We start from the raw sequence: 12,789 nt of genomic DNA, 5'->3' as shown, positions 1-12,789 counted from the left end.
TGCTTTTGCATGAAAAGCTGGTGAATGATATAAGGGATGGTTTAGTGTTCTTGAGGAAGGAAAAACTCACTCTAAGAAGAGTGTGATTTCTGTGCGGAGCTGGCGACACAGCTGTTTGTGCTGTCTTTGTGAAAGCACTTTCCCCTCAAGGAGCGGTTGCACACACGGAGAAAATGCAGGCAAGTTCTCAAGAAGCCACTCAAAGAATTCCTGGAATAAGAACAGTACTTCATTGTAAGACACCACTGCACATATATAATAAAAACATTCTCTGGGCTGTGTGGGCTTTACACCAATGTTGAAAAAATCACATCTTTATTCAGAGAGGACACTCATGGAGACACTTTGTGATCCCATAAATATTGTCATCCTTTGAGTACACAAACAGGGGTCATGGGTACAACAGCGATTCAGACCTCATTGCCATTGTATGCGTTGTCTTCAGCAAAACAAAGGCATTTACATGCTTTGCGTATCTGGCTTGAACAAGCACATGCACAACAAAAAAAATGTTGCTGCACCAGGATACAATTGCCTGTACCTCTCCAAACAGTGGACCATCACTTCTTTAAAACACAACAACATCAGAAATCGAGATCTTTACATTAGCAACATTGGCATACGACACAGAAGAAGCTACTTCGCCAATGTTCCTGGTCTCTAAACCACAATGTAGGAAATCAGACGTCAGGATGAATGGCATTCCAACATCTGGCATGCCACGTTGAGCTTCTTTAAGTTTAGGGTGACCTGGTGCTTCCCAAAGATCACTGGACATTTGCGTTTGAAAAAAGTCAGCAACTGATAAGGGAATGTTTTTGAAATACCAGAATTTCTTGGATTTTGGAAGGGCATTTTTGCCTTCAAAACGCATTGTCCAGTGATGATGAGAAGGACCAAAGCGTCTTATCTGTGTGGTCATGTGCAGCAGCATGTGGTGCTTCGGCTTAAATGCATCTGAGCCATAAAGCCTCACAATAAGTTCATTATGACGTGCAATAAGGTGCTCAACATCCCAAAGCACATCAGGAGATAACACAGGAGAAAGTAACAGCTGCGTGATTATGCACAACAACAAAAAACACTCACAGTGTGGCTCTTGCACATTGTTTCTGGGCACAAAATTATCTATTATGAACAAAAAATGCAGCATAAGTACATAAGTAGAACTTGCTGAAGGAAAACTGAAATCAGATTCAAAAGGCCTGGGATAGTCACTTTTGCTCACAAACTTGTGGAAAGAAAATTGGGACAGGGCAGCATTGAGTTGGCTTAAACTGATCCATGAAGCTTCTCTCACAATGAATTTTGCAAAGAGTTGCAGTTCAAACGGAACAACCCCTTCTAGCAGGACATGCATCGGATCATAAAGCAGGTCTGTCAAGATCGAGAAGTGGTTGATTTTGGACAGCACAGACCTAGAATTGATACCACATTGTGCTGAATGCTCAGTGAAGCTTTTTTTTAATCGGATTTTTCAAGTTGCAACAACTGCTTTTCATATTGACACTGGGTACGCAAAGAACACTCTATCTCATAGTGGAAGCGAGAAAATTCAGATGTTGCAACCATACAAGTCCTACATGCGAAGCGGACATTCTTGCTGAAAGATTCCTTGAATCCTGCTATGTTGTGGCATGCCAGGGAGTCTCCAGAGTATGCCAACAGGTACCCAAAAAATGTTTCTTTGCTATGCATTGTTTGAAGGTCACAGCCAGTTTGTAATTTATTCACAGTAGAAAAAAAGTCACTAAGGAGCTTTGCCTTTGCATCCATTGACTTCAAGTCCTTTGAGTTTCCTACAGCCAGTAAAAAATATTACTCAGTTTCGACCTCTCCGATGCCTTAATATTTACAAATGACACATAAAAAACTGCTAGTTTACCTCTAGAGCCTCTTTTCATGCCAATCGGATTGGCCAACTCGATATCGTCACAGTAAAGTAACATCACAATTAAATTTTCATCATGGGAACTGCCAACGGGATGTGTCTGAAATCTCGTGCCATCAGTGAAATCCTTGAGGAGGTCACTGCTTGAGTTGTCCAATTTGGACTTGAAGCAATGGAGAAAATAGGGGTGGTGCAGCAGATTTTCAAGCAGGCTTTTAAGAGGAATAATATAGCCTTTACTCCCACAATCAAGAGTTACCTCTACTGGAGCCACATATATTCCTTCGGAACAATAAAGTGCCTTCCTTGCACTGGAATTATGAAGAGCTGAAACATCAAGCGCAACGCCGGCAGCTGCCAAGATATTTGCAACTCCATGTACTACTGCGTCTACAGCTACTTTCGTACAGCGATGTTGTGACTCCAGTTGCCGAGCCAAGCATGACAGTTTGGCAATCAATTGAGGGCTTGAGGCCTGTGTCTCTGCAGTACTAATGTTTGTCTTAGCCTCAACGGTCGATTGATTAACTGAACTAGTTTTCGCATCCATCACGTATGAGGCACACAATGGCTGGCTACTAGCCTGAGTACTAGACATTTCCATGTCAAGCGTATTTACAGGTATTAATCTGTTATCAACAGCAGATGATGAGCAAGATTTTTCTATGTGATCCTTGTAGTGTTTCACGTGGGCATACCGCATGTGACATATGGTACCTTTTAGTGTGACTTTGTTCATGTGTACATATTTCGTGTGACGTAGAAAGCCATAGAGGTATCTTGTGGGGAATTGGCACGCACTGCAGACATGCTTCCTAACCTGGCTTTTCGTAGGTAGCAGTGGCAGATCATTGGTGCTTCTTGTAGGTGGCAAGGACAGGTCATTGGCGCTTCTCGATGGCAGCAAGGACAGGTCCCTGGTGCTTGTATTAGGCAGCAGTGACAGATCATTTGTGCTTCTTGTAGGCAGAAGGGACAAGTCATTGGCGCGTTGTAAGCTGCTGCTCTCAACTGTTTCACCAGGAGCTGTGGTACATAAGTCTGCATTTGCTGTAAACAACAAAGTAGCTTATTTAAATGCATATGCTGGTTTCAGACTACTTGAACAATATGTAACAATACGTACATGTTAAAAATATGGATAAAGCGCCAGTTTACTGATTAAGAAAAACAAATATAACTAAAGAGCCAGGTACAGCTACATTTAATTAAACGTCAGCAAATTTGATGCATCAAGTATACTTGGCGCATCAAACCATTAGGTTGTTGAGGTAGGCTAACCCTCATGCTTTCTTCAAAATTTATACCTGTCCACTAAGAGCACACTACCCCGCTCCCTTTTATATGGAGTCATATAACATACATCAAGACTGGAAAGTGGTGCATATGTCCAACAACAGCACAGCACTAGGACACAGTAAACAGCAACAAACTGTACAACAAACAAGCATATTGCTCACTTGTTGAACAGCAATCAGAAAACTTTGAGGTGAGCCAAAGCAGGAGTTCTAACAAACAAAAATTGAACTAACTTAAACAGTCAGGCATTTCTAAAAGATATATATCATCAGAAAAATATGTTTAAGTTATTTTCAGTTTAACCCATCTGCCATTGCATTCACACAGTAAGAATTAGTCAAGATATTTCCATATCCATACCACAGTTTCCTCCAGAATCTTGTGGTTCAGAAGCTTCAGTAGCATCTGTGCCGCGAACATGCCAGTCCCCAGTCCAAGGAGTGCTGTCTGAAAGAAAATTTGACAGTGAGTGATAATACATGTTTATATTTGACAGCTGTCAAACCTTTTGAGCAACCAGGTAGCGAGGAATTTGCCATCTCGTAGTGGCCCCGCACACCATGAGCAACCTGACCTGAAGAAAATTTCAGAATTCATGCTTCATTAAACACCAAACACAGAGCAAAGATTTGGGTATAAATTTCTAGTGAACTAACCATTATGTTCTTCCCAAGAATCACTGTTATTTTCTGTTTTTGCATCATATGTCTCTTGTGTGGTCACTATAGTAAGGCAAGAAAATACCAACATCAGTTACTCGTAAGAGATTGTGAGCATATGGAAACCAAAAATGCGACATACCAGCAGCAACTGTATACGACGTTGCGACAGCCCTTCTGATCGACATTACAGCATTTTTTTAATACTTTGAAGTCACTGTGCACTATACAATTACTTTCTGTAACGATTTTTACTTGTAAAACGCCTGGGGAGAATTTTTGAAGTTTAACATATTTGTTTCCAGTAATTCCGAAAGACAGTGCCACCTTATCTCACATTCTGCTACGAGCGACTGCTCCCCGAGAATCTTGGCAGCGGCACGTTGGTGATATACAGTGTTTTTAATGGGACTCAAATTTTGTCAAGAATTCAGGATGCTTTCAAGAATTTCCAAGCATCGCTGATAAATTCAGGAGCATTGTGGACACTAAGCAGGAATTAAGAATGGAACTAGTAATAAACTGCTCACTTTTTTTCTGTGTTTAGAGCATTTCAACATATATAGTCCCATCACATGCTGTCCCAATGGTTAAATTTCAGCTGTAACTTTATACTGGTTGCCAGGTGCCTAGTAAGCGTTCTGTTAGGCGTGCCTGTAAGCCAAAACTGAGTGCAAAAAATGCGCCGATGGCATGTCTGCTGCGGCCAGTAAGCTTTCACAGCCGATATTGAACCTTGGATCTAGCTTGCACTAGGACTGCGCTCCAATTATCTCAACAAAACGTGGCCCGCAAATAAACATTATAAAATGTAAATGAAATTGACATTATTAGGCAACTAAGTATTGTCATTCAATGCTTGCTTAATGTGCACTATGAAATCCAAGTTGTCGACGATGCTCAGAGTCGTATTGCACGTTCACTTTTTCATTAAATGCCAGACCCACTGAAATCAGCCTGTAGAAACACTGCTCAGCCCAAAAAGCATGAACGTTGCCTATTATAACAGTTGCTGTAAGACACACAGGAAACAGCTTTTCTATGTGTATAAGTATATATTTATTTTGGACAAAATTGGCTTCATATACTCACTGGTATCGATAGTCACCGCTTGGCTGGAGTTTGGCACATTAGAAACATCATTACCAGCTACAGCTGGTTCCACAGACCCTGTCAAACATTAAATTTATCTGCTTATTTCTTCACACAGAAGGGCATGTACAGTTTTCATAGTGAAATCTTTTTGCGCACACAATTGACACGGACACAGTGAAGGGGAGACCGGTACTGTGTCCACCGGCGAAGCTGGCAGCATCGAGAGCCGTCTCCCGACTGGTCCCAGAGGAGGAACGAGCAAGGTGTGTTTCTGAATGTGTAGACGCTATCGCGAAGGCAAAAACATCATGTGTGAGCCCCAACCGGCTCAACCTAGTGGCAAGAGACTTGGCCTCTAGAGGGTTACGTGTTCTTACCGCCGATAAAGAAGGATGTTTTGTTGTCCTACCTGATGGTATGTTTGGTCAAAAAGCTTGTGAAGCTATGGATAAAAATTTCAAGAGAATAGATGTTAAACCTGCTAAAGAAAAACAGCGTGCTATTGAATTACTACGTTCCCTCAGTTTAGAAAGTCTATGTGCCTCAGTCAAAAAAGCTAAAGGCCTGCATCTTGAAGTGTTTTTCTCATGCAAGACGCACAAACCTGGAGAGCCGTTCAGAGCCATTGTAACAGAAAGAAGCACTTGGCAGCAGCAGGTAGCATCGTTTATCCAAAAACAGCTTTCCTCGTTAAGAATCCCAGATCCGTTAGCAATCTGCAATTCTGAGGCAGTTGTACGCTATTTGAGGGAAAACAAAACAAAGGGATGTAACGCCTTCAGCGTAGACGTCCAAGATTTATTTTACTCGATTCCCCACACAGAGTTGTTAAAAAATGTCAAACTATGTATTTGCGAAGATAATGATGAAGTAAAATTCAGAAATGACTGTGGAGTACCCGTGGAAAGCTTTATGGAAGTACTGTTCTTTTATCTTAGCTCTACTTTTGTCGGTTGGAATGAAGCAATATATGTGCAAAAATCTGGTATATGTATAGGCTCCAAGGTAGCCCCACTACTAAGCGACATTTTTCTAGCTCGTGTTGACCAAAGTATTCACAGCGCTTTAGGAAGCTTGGCAAAAAAAATTTTCCGTTTTGTTGATGATTTTTTGGTTATATTTGATGGGAATGAACATGGCTGCAATGTAGATAATGTACTAAAGGTGTTCCATGAATGCGGGCTTGGCCTTAATTTTACCCATGAGATTGCTAAAGAAAACGAACTACAGTATCTAGATGTGTCTCTGCGATTGCTACCCGACCACACATGCTGGATATACAGCCCTAGATCAAAAAAGCCCATATTACAGTACAAATCAGGACATTCGAAGATTGTAAAAAGCGGAATCGCGGTGTCTTGCCTTCGGGGCGCTTTAGAAAAATCTTGTTGCCACCGAATAAAAGAAAGCTTTGCCAATCAGGTAACAAGGCTAGCTTCAGCGGGATTCCCGGAACACATTATAGTCAGATCGGCCAAAAAAGTAATTAAAATAGTAAAAGGTGTACAACCCACCGATCCTAGGAACAGGGTTAGCACAAACAGAAAGCGCCTTGCGGTTGTACCCTACGTCCATTATTTCTCCCATGGGCTAAAGAATGTAGCCAGCCGGTATGGTGTTGAAGTGGTTTTCAGTGCACCTAACAAGGTGCAAAAACTGTGCCAAGCTATTTCAAAAAAGTTTGATAATAAGGTAAAGAAATGCAGCTGCGGTCTTAAAGAAGATAAAAAATTCACAAAATGCAGAATAGGTGTTGTGTACCGGCTTCCGTTGACTTGTGGCCAGATGTACATAGGACAAACCGGTCGGTGCATAAACACCCGTCTAAAAGAACATGAACGTTCTCTAGGTAAAGAAAATCATTCACATTTATCAAACCACTGTAATCTATGTCATTGTGATCCGGTATTTACTGACACTGACATTCTGTTTTCAGATAAAAACAAACTAACACGTGAAATAACAGAAGCGTTCCATATCATGAAGTGTGCTGACAAATGCATAAGTGAAGCATCGGTTGCAATTTCTGACAGAGAATTTACATATTTGAATACTGGGTAATCTTTTTAATCTTTTCTGTTTACACTGACGACTTTACACTGAAACCTTTTAATCTTTTCTGTTTACACTGACGACTCTTGTTGCACATGCTCAGTGCAGATAGCTGTGGTATATATGTTTTGTATCTTTCCGAAAATAAACAGTTGTGAGTAAGCGCTCGTGTGTCTCCCCTTCACTGTGTCCGTGTCAATTGTGTGCGCAAAAAGATTTCACTATGAATTCGTACCAACTCGCCCAACTATCAGTTCTGCTGCATGTACAGTGCTCACGGATTGAAATGCGACACTGCAAGCGCGTGGCCGCTCATGTATGCAGCGTTGCCTGTGGAAGCAAGATCTTGCATTGCGGTATACCGCTACACTGTACGTTGGCGCTGCGGAAAACCACAGTCCCGCTCATTGGCAACCGGAAGCAGTAAGCCTACGCTCAAATCACGCTCACCCTCATGGTATATACCACAATGCAACGTGTTACTTCCAGGGGTTGCGCTGCATGTACCGGCGGCCACAAGCTCGGAATGTCGCATTTCAATCTGTGAGCACTACATGCAAGGCAATTAGAATATAATGCAGAAGTGTGGTTAGTACGCTGGTATTGGATTTTACAGGTATTCATAAGCACAATTACTTTGTCAACAAAGCTTTTGTTAACATGTTTTGTAAGCGTCCAAGTGATTACGATAGCATGCCCATGGTAATATACAATGTCGCGGTCATGAATTTACCTACCATCTGCAAAAAGTTATTGTACTGCAATACAAATAAACCAATATAATAAAAGGGCGACGTTCTGCGATTTTGCAAAATGACGTGCATCCGTACAACTCAACTAAAAAGAATTCTGTAGGAACTTCACTGGAGTTAAGGCATTTGGAAGCATGGTGCCACTTGCTCATCTCCATTGTGCACTACTGACCATCGCTTGACTACAACTGACCATCACTTGAGCTTTGCTTAATCAGTACTGACCATTGGTTCAATACGCCACACGGAAAATGTCGGGGTTCGAACACTATATGCATCAGAGGTCGAGAGTTCGATACCCTGCATGCTTGGAAGGTTTGGGGTACCAGTTTTTATCTGCTTCGGAGGTCAAGGGTTCGACAGCCTGCGTACTTGGAAGGTTGAGGGTTCGAGCCCCGACATGCTTTGTAGGTTGTGTGCATGAGTCGTTATTCACTATATACCACTATACAGGGTGTTTTTTTAGCTTCACCAAACTTTTTAAATTCGAAAAATATAAATCTTGGTGACGTTATGTTTACCATTCGAGTGTACGGATTGGCGGCCTCTAGATACAGAGCAATTTCCGCACTTACGTGCGTAATTAGCGAAGTTACGATAATTAACTTTCTAATTATCAACAATAGGTGGCTACAGCAAATGAGTACTTTGGGGCCCGTCCTCGACACTACCTATCCCAACGATGAAATTTGGAATAGCGGAGTTCATGTGAGAGCTACGCGAACAATTAGTTCCCCTTGGCAGGCTCCTTGAAACCGAAACTGGCCCCGAAAAGAGCGTCTGTGTCGTCGATGTCGCCGCCCCCCAGCCTTTCGTCACGTCTCCGAAGTCAGCGCCGGTCCGGCCGCGCGAGCAGGTTGCGTAATCTCTTTGCTGTCTGCGGCGTTGGCCTGGCGCTTCAATGCCCGCGGGCCGCCAAATTTACTTCGTCATTCCGTCGGGCGCCACGTTGCGCTGTAGCGCCAACCCCGCTCCTTGGGCTTTTAGATACTGCAGGCACAACGTCATATCAGTCTGTAGCGTCGACTGCGAACGCCGCAGACAGCAAAGAGCTAACGCAAGCTGCTCGCGGGGCCGGACCAGCGCTGACTTCGGAGACGTGACGAAAAGCTGGGGGGCGGCGACATCGACGACACAGACGCTCTTTTCGCGGCCAGTTTCGGTTTCAAAGAGCCTGCCAAGGGGAAATAATTGTTCGCGTAGCTCCCACATGAACTCCGCTATTCCAAATTTGATCATTGGGATAGGTAGTGTCGAGGACGGGCCCCAAATTACTCATTTGCTGTAGCCACCTATTGTTCATAATTAGAAAGTTACTTATCGTAACTTCGCTAATTACGCACGTAAGTGCGGAAATTGCTCTGTATCTAGAGGCCGCCAATCCGTACACTCGAATGGTAAACATAACGTGACCAAAATGTCACAGTTTCGCCCTAAGGGCGAAGCAATGAATGCGATAGCAACACAGCAATGTCATACGAAGTAAGGTGAGCGGCTTTGGTAGCAACAACACGCAGAACTGTTGTCGACGCCATCGGCGTTTTGCCCGCGTTCGCTCAAAATGCGTGCGGCGTTGGTGACTGTTGCCGGAGCCTCTGATATAAAGAGGCACTGCGTGCCGCAGCTAAACGTCGCCTCCCTTCCCTCCCCCTCCCCCACGGCCTCTCGCTCGTTGGAAGAAGGCGCGTTTGCTCTACATACATGGTGATTGTGAAGGAGAATAGAGACGCCTACTTCTGCAGCCCTTAAGCGAGCACGGCGCAGAACGCGCGTTTGTTCTCCGCCGTGCGTTCACTCCCCGTGAAAGACGCGCCCCTCGCGCCCTTTCACTCGCACATGCAGCGTTCGGCGCGCGGCGACGATTTCTTCTCCAAATGACGTCATACGGAACCTCACGGCGACGGCGACGCCGACGGCAGAAATCTGCTTTTGAGTGTCCATATAATTGCTATCGCAATAATATTTATATTTTTCTAATTTTAAAAATTTGGTGCAGCTAAAAAAACACCCTGTATGTATCCTATGTATTTCCTATGAAGCTCTGTGTATTCCTATGGGAAAGGCGTTAAGTTACGGACATATTTGTTGGGGAAGTAGCCGAACAATGCTCACGCATTAAAAGCGAACGCCACAGGCAGCGATCGGCAACACCGCGTGCAAGCCACTTGAGAGTAAAATCAAGTAAAGGCACGTTCATGTTAGCGGTAAATATCCCTTAACGGCAAACCGGCCTCCAGTGCCGTAGAACGTCTGCCGCGCGAGAGGTGTCCAATTGTAGACGGAAATTCGGCCGGGGCCCCGGCCGCCGCCCGACCGACGGGCCAATCGACGACCGCGACTCTGCGCGCCCCCGCCACCGGCAACGCAAACATCGGCTGCAGCTTCTGTTCCACGCAAATCCCCGCAAAATAATTGCCACTACGTAAAGTGATGCATACATTGTACACGTTACGAAAAAGTTGTCGCAGTTTCACCTGAAAGGTGAAGCATCAATTGCGATAGCAATTGAAGAGAGCTATACGGAGTAATGTAGCAGCTTAATCAGCTGTATAAACTTGGACATGCAGCAGCACCGGCAACACGCAGAACTGTTGTCGACGCCGTCGGCGTTTTGCCCGCGTTCGCACAAATGCGTGCGGCGTTGGTGACTGTTGCCAGAGCCTCCTGATATAAATTGGCGCTTGGTGCCGCAGCTAAACGTTGCCTCCCTTCCCTCCCCCTCTCCAAACGGCCCTTTCTTGCCTCGGAAGAAGGCACGTTTGCTCTACATATTGGGTGATTGTAGAGGAGGAAAGAGACGCCTACTTCTGCAGCCCTTAAGAGAGCACAGATCAGAACGCGCGTTTGTTCTCCGCCGTGCGTTCACTCCCCGTGAAAGCGCGCGTCCCTCGTTCCCTTTCACTCGCAATACAGCGTTCGGCGGCGCGCGGCGACTATTTCATCTCCATTGACGTCATACGGAACCTCACGGCGACGGCGACAGCGACGGCGACGCCGACGGCAGAAATCTGCTTTGGAGTGTCCATATAATTGCTATCGCAATAAACGATATCTACTGTAAAACGTTAAACACGAACGGAGAGCTCCGATACCTGTCCAGCTCAGCTGCACTGCACGGCTTACCGCGGGAGACGACGGGCGCGGCTGTGCTTGCATCGCTACCGACGGCGCCGCTAATATTAGCGTATTTTCCTGCATTGTCTATAATTATTGCGAAGAGCGAACAGCAACGGTAATGAAATATTGCGGCTTGTGGCGTCGGTGATTCATTCCGAAGCGCCATCAGCTTTAGCTTTGAGGTGAACCGGAAAAGGCCTAGCGACGATATCGGCGCCGCCGAGCGATGAGCAGCGGTATATAGGCTGCCGTCGTTGCCAGAACGACCACTCCTCGGTCACTGATTGATCACTTCGCTGTACGGCTGCCGCACAAATGGGTCCCGGTCACATCCTATGGTCACATCCTCTCTACGGCAAGTAAATCTCGCCGTTCGCGAGGAAAACCGCCATCGAACGGCGGCCCGCGAACGCGCAGCGGGCTGCCGTGCGCGTAACGTGAACGAGCCTTAAAACTTTTTTTTAGCATAACACGGATGCGTTTCCGCGCAAATCGCTGCTTACCCCTTTGCTTTCTCTTTTTCACGTTCTTCCCCTCTAATGAAAGAAAAGCTGCAGCCTAGTTATATGCCGAATACAGACAAACCAGCACAATGCAAGAACACTTACCAAGCTCGTCTAATTTTCCATGCGATCCGGGGCAGTGATCACAGTAGTCACAGCGAATGTTCGCCGACCTCAGAACACTGTAGCGCTCACAGTCACAAAATGACTCCTTGCAGCGACCGCGCGCTATCCCAAATAAGTCCCGGTTCGTCTCTGCCATTGTCCCCCACAAAATTGGCGCGAAAACAGCAACGAAACACACATGCACAGCTCACAACGTCATGTTTGCATCTACGTCCCGTCATGCAATGCTGGAACTATATAAGGAAACGCGGAGAGATGGCATAAGAACATGGCCGCTGCTTCTGCAGTGAAGTACAGTAACTGAAGCACGATTCGGACATTCAGATCCGGCTGCACATATTGAAACAAAAACGGGTTCGTTCAGGGTAAGCAAAAACACAAATTTATGGACATAGTGCGCTCTTGGAAACAATGTTGCCGCATTGAACACAATCATTCTTTATTGCCATCATGGTGGTAGAACTTCAGACAACTGTATCTTTCATCAGTCTACACGGCTCCGCGGTAGTGGAGTGGCTGTATGCGGCTTTTCCCGTGCTGGGTTTGCTGCGCTGACATGCATTGGCCCGTTGGACCAACCGTGTTGCTGCTGTACAATATAGCGAAATGTGGCGTGTTGCAGACGTTTACTCGTACCGGTGCTGAGTGCACAATCAATAATGGGAGAAACGTGCCAAGCCTTTTAATGATTGCATTTTGTTTGCATCCAATTTCGCACCTCGGCAGCAGAGATGGTTTGCTAAAAATGCTCAATTAAGATACATTCCGTTGGGGCAACACTCACTAATTCTTTGGGCGCTTTCTAGGCAACGACGCATTGCTCTATATGGTTGTAATATGAGGAAAACGTTGCTACATCAGTCTGCGATTGAGCTTGCTCCATGAATGCGCCCAAGCAAATTCGCACTGAGTAAACACGGCAAAAGGGCCTTCCAGGTTCCTCCATATAATAATAATCATCCTTCTTTTTCTCGCCTCATGAAGAAGGCAGAAGTGCCAGAGGAGCATTATTTTGCCACGAGATGAACTAAACATACGTCAAAAGTGCTCTCCAATCCGTGAATGTGAGACTCATAACAAAGAAAAACACTTGCGGCGGCGTGTGTCGGCAGCGGCATGCGGCGGCAACGAGATAGCTTTCTGCAGGACACATGTAGGGCCTGTGAAAAGCGCTAATTGTATATAATATTTGCTCATTCGGTGATTGTACTTCCGGCAAGAATCGTCATTATTCTTGCAGAACATTCTTTCCCGCGGCGTATACTTCCGATATGTGGCTCTGCCGGCTCAATGAG

At 45.2% G+C, this 12,789-nt stretch overlaps 1 long non-coding RNA gene across 1 annotated transcript; it reads right to left on the bottom strand.

Annotated features, from left to right (window-relative positions):
• Positions 1–2,717: 2,717 nt before the first annotated feature.
• LOC125941880 (uncharacterized) lies at positions 2,718–11,593 on the bottom strand. The gene is made up of 3 exons (XR_007464661.1): positions 11,474–11,593; positions 3,551–3,637; positions 2,718–2,941 (listed from the first exon to the last, which is right to left on the bottom strand). It is a non-coding gene; the product is annotated as an uncharacterized LOC125941880 (long non-coding RNA).
• Positions 11,594–12,789: the final 1,196 nt, after the last annotated feature.

The sequence above is a fragment of the Dermacentor silvarum genome, unplaced genomic scaffold (assembly GCF_013339745.2).
Source record: "Dermacentor silvarum isolate Dsil-2018 unplaced genomic scaffold, BIME_Dsil_1.4 Seq522, whole genome shotgun sequence".
NCBI lineage: Eukaryota > Metazoa > Arthropoda > Arachnida > Ixodida > Ixodidae > Dermacentor > Dermacentor silvarum.
This window is presented reverse-complemented; position numbering and strand designations above follow the sequence as displayed.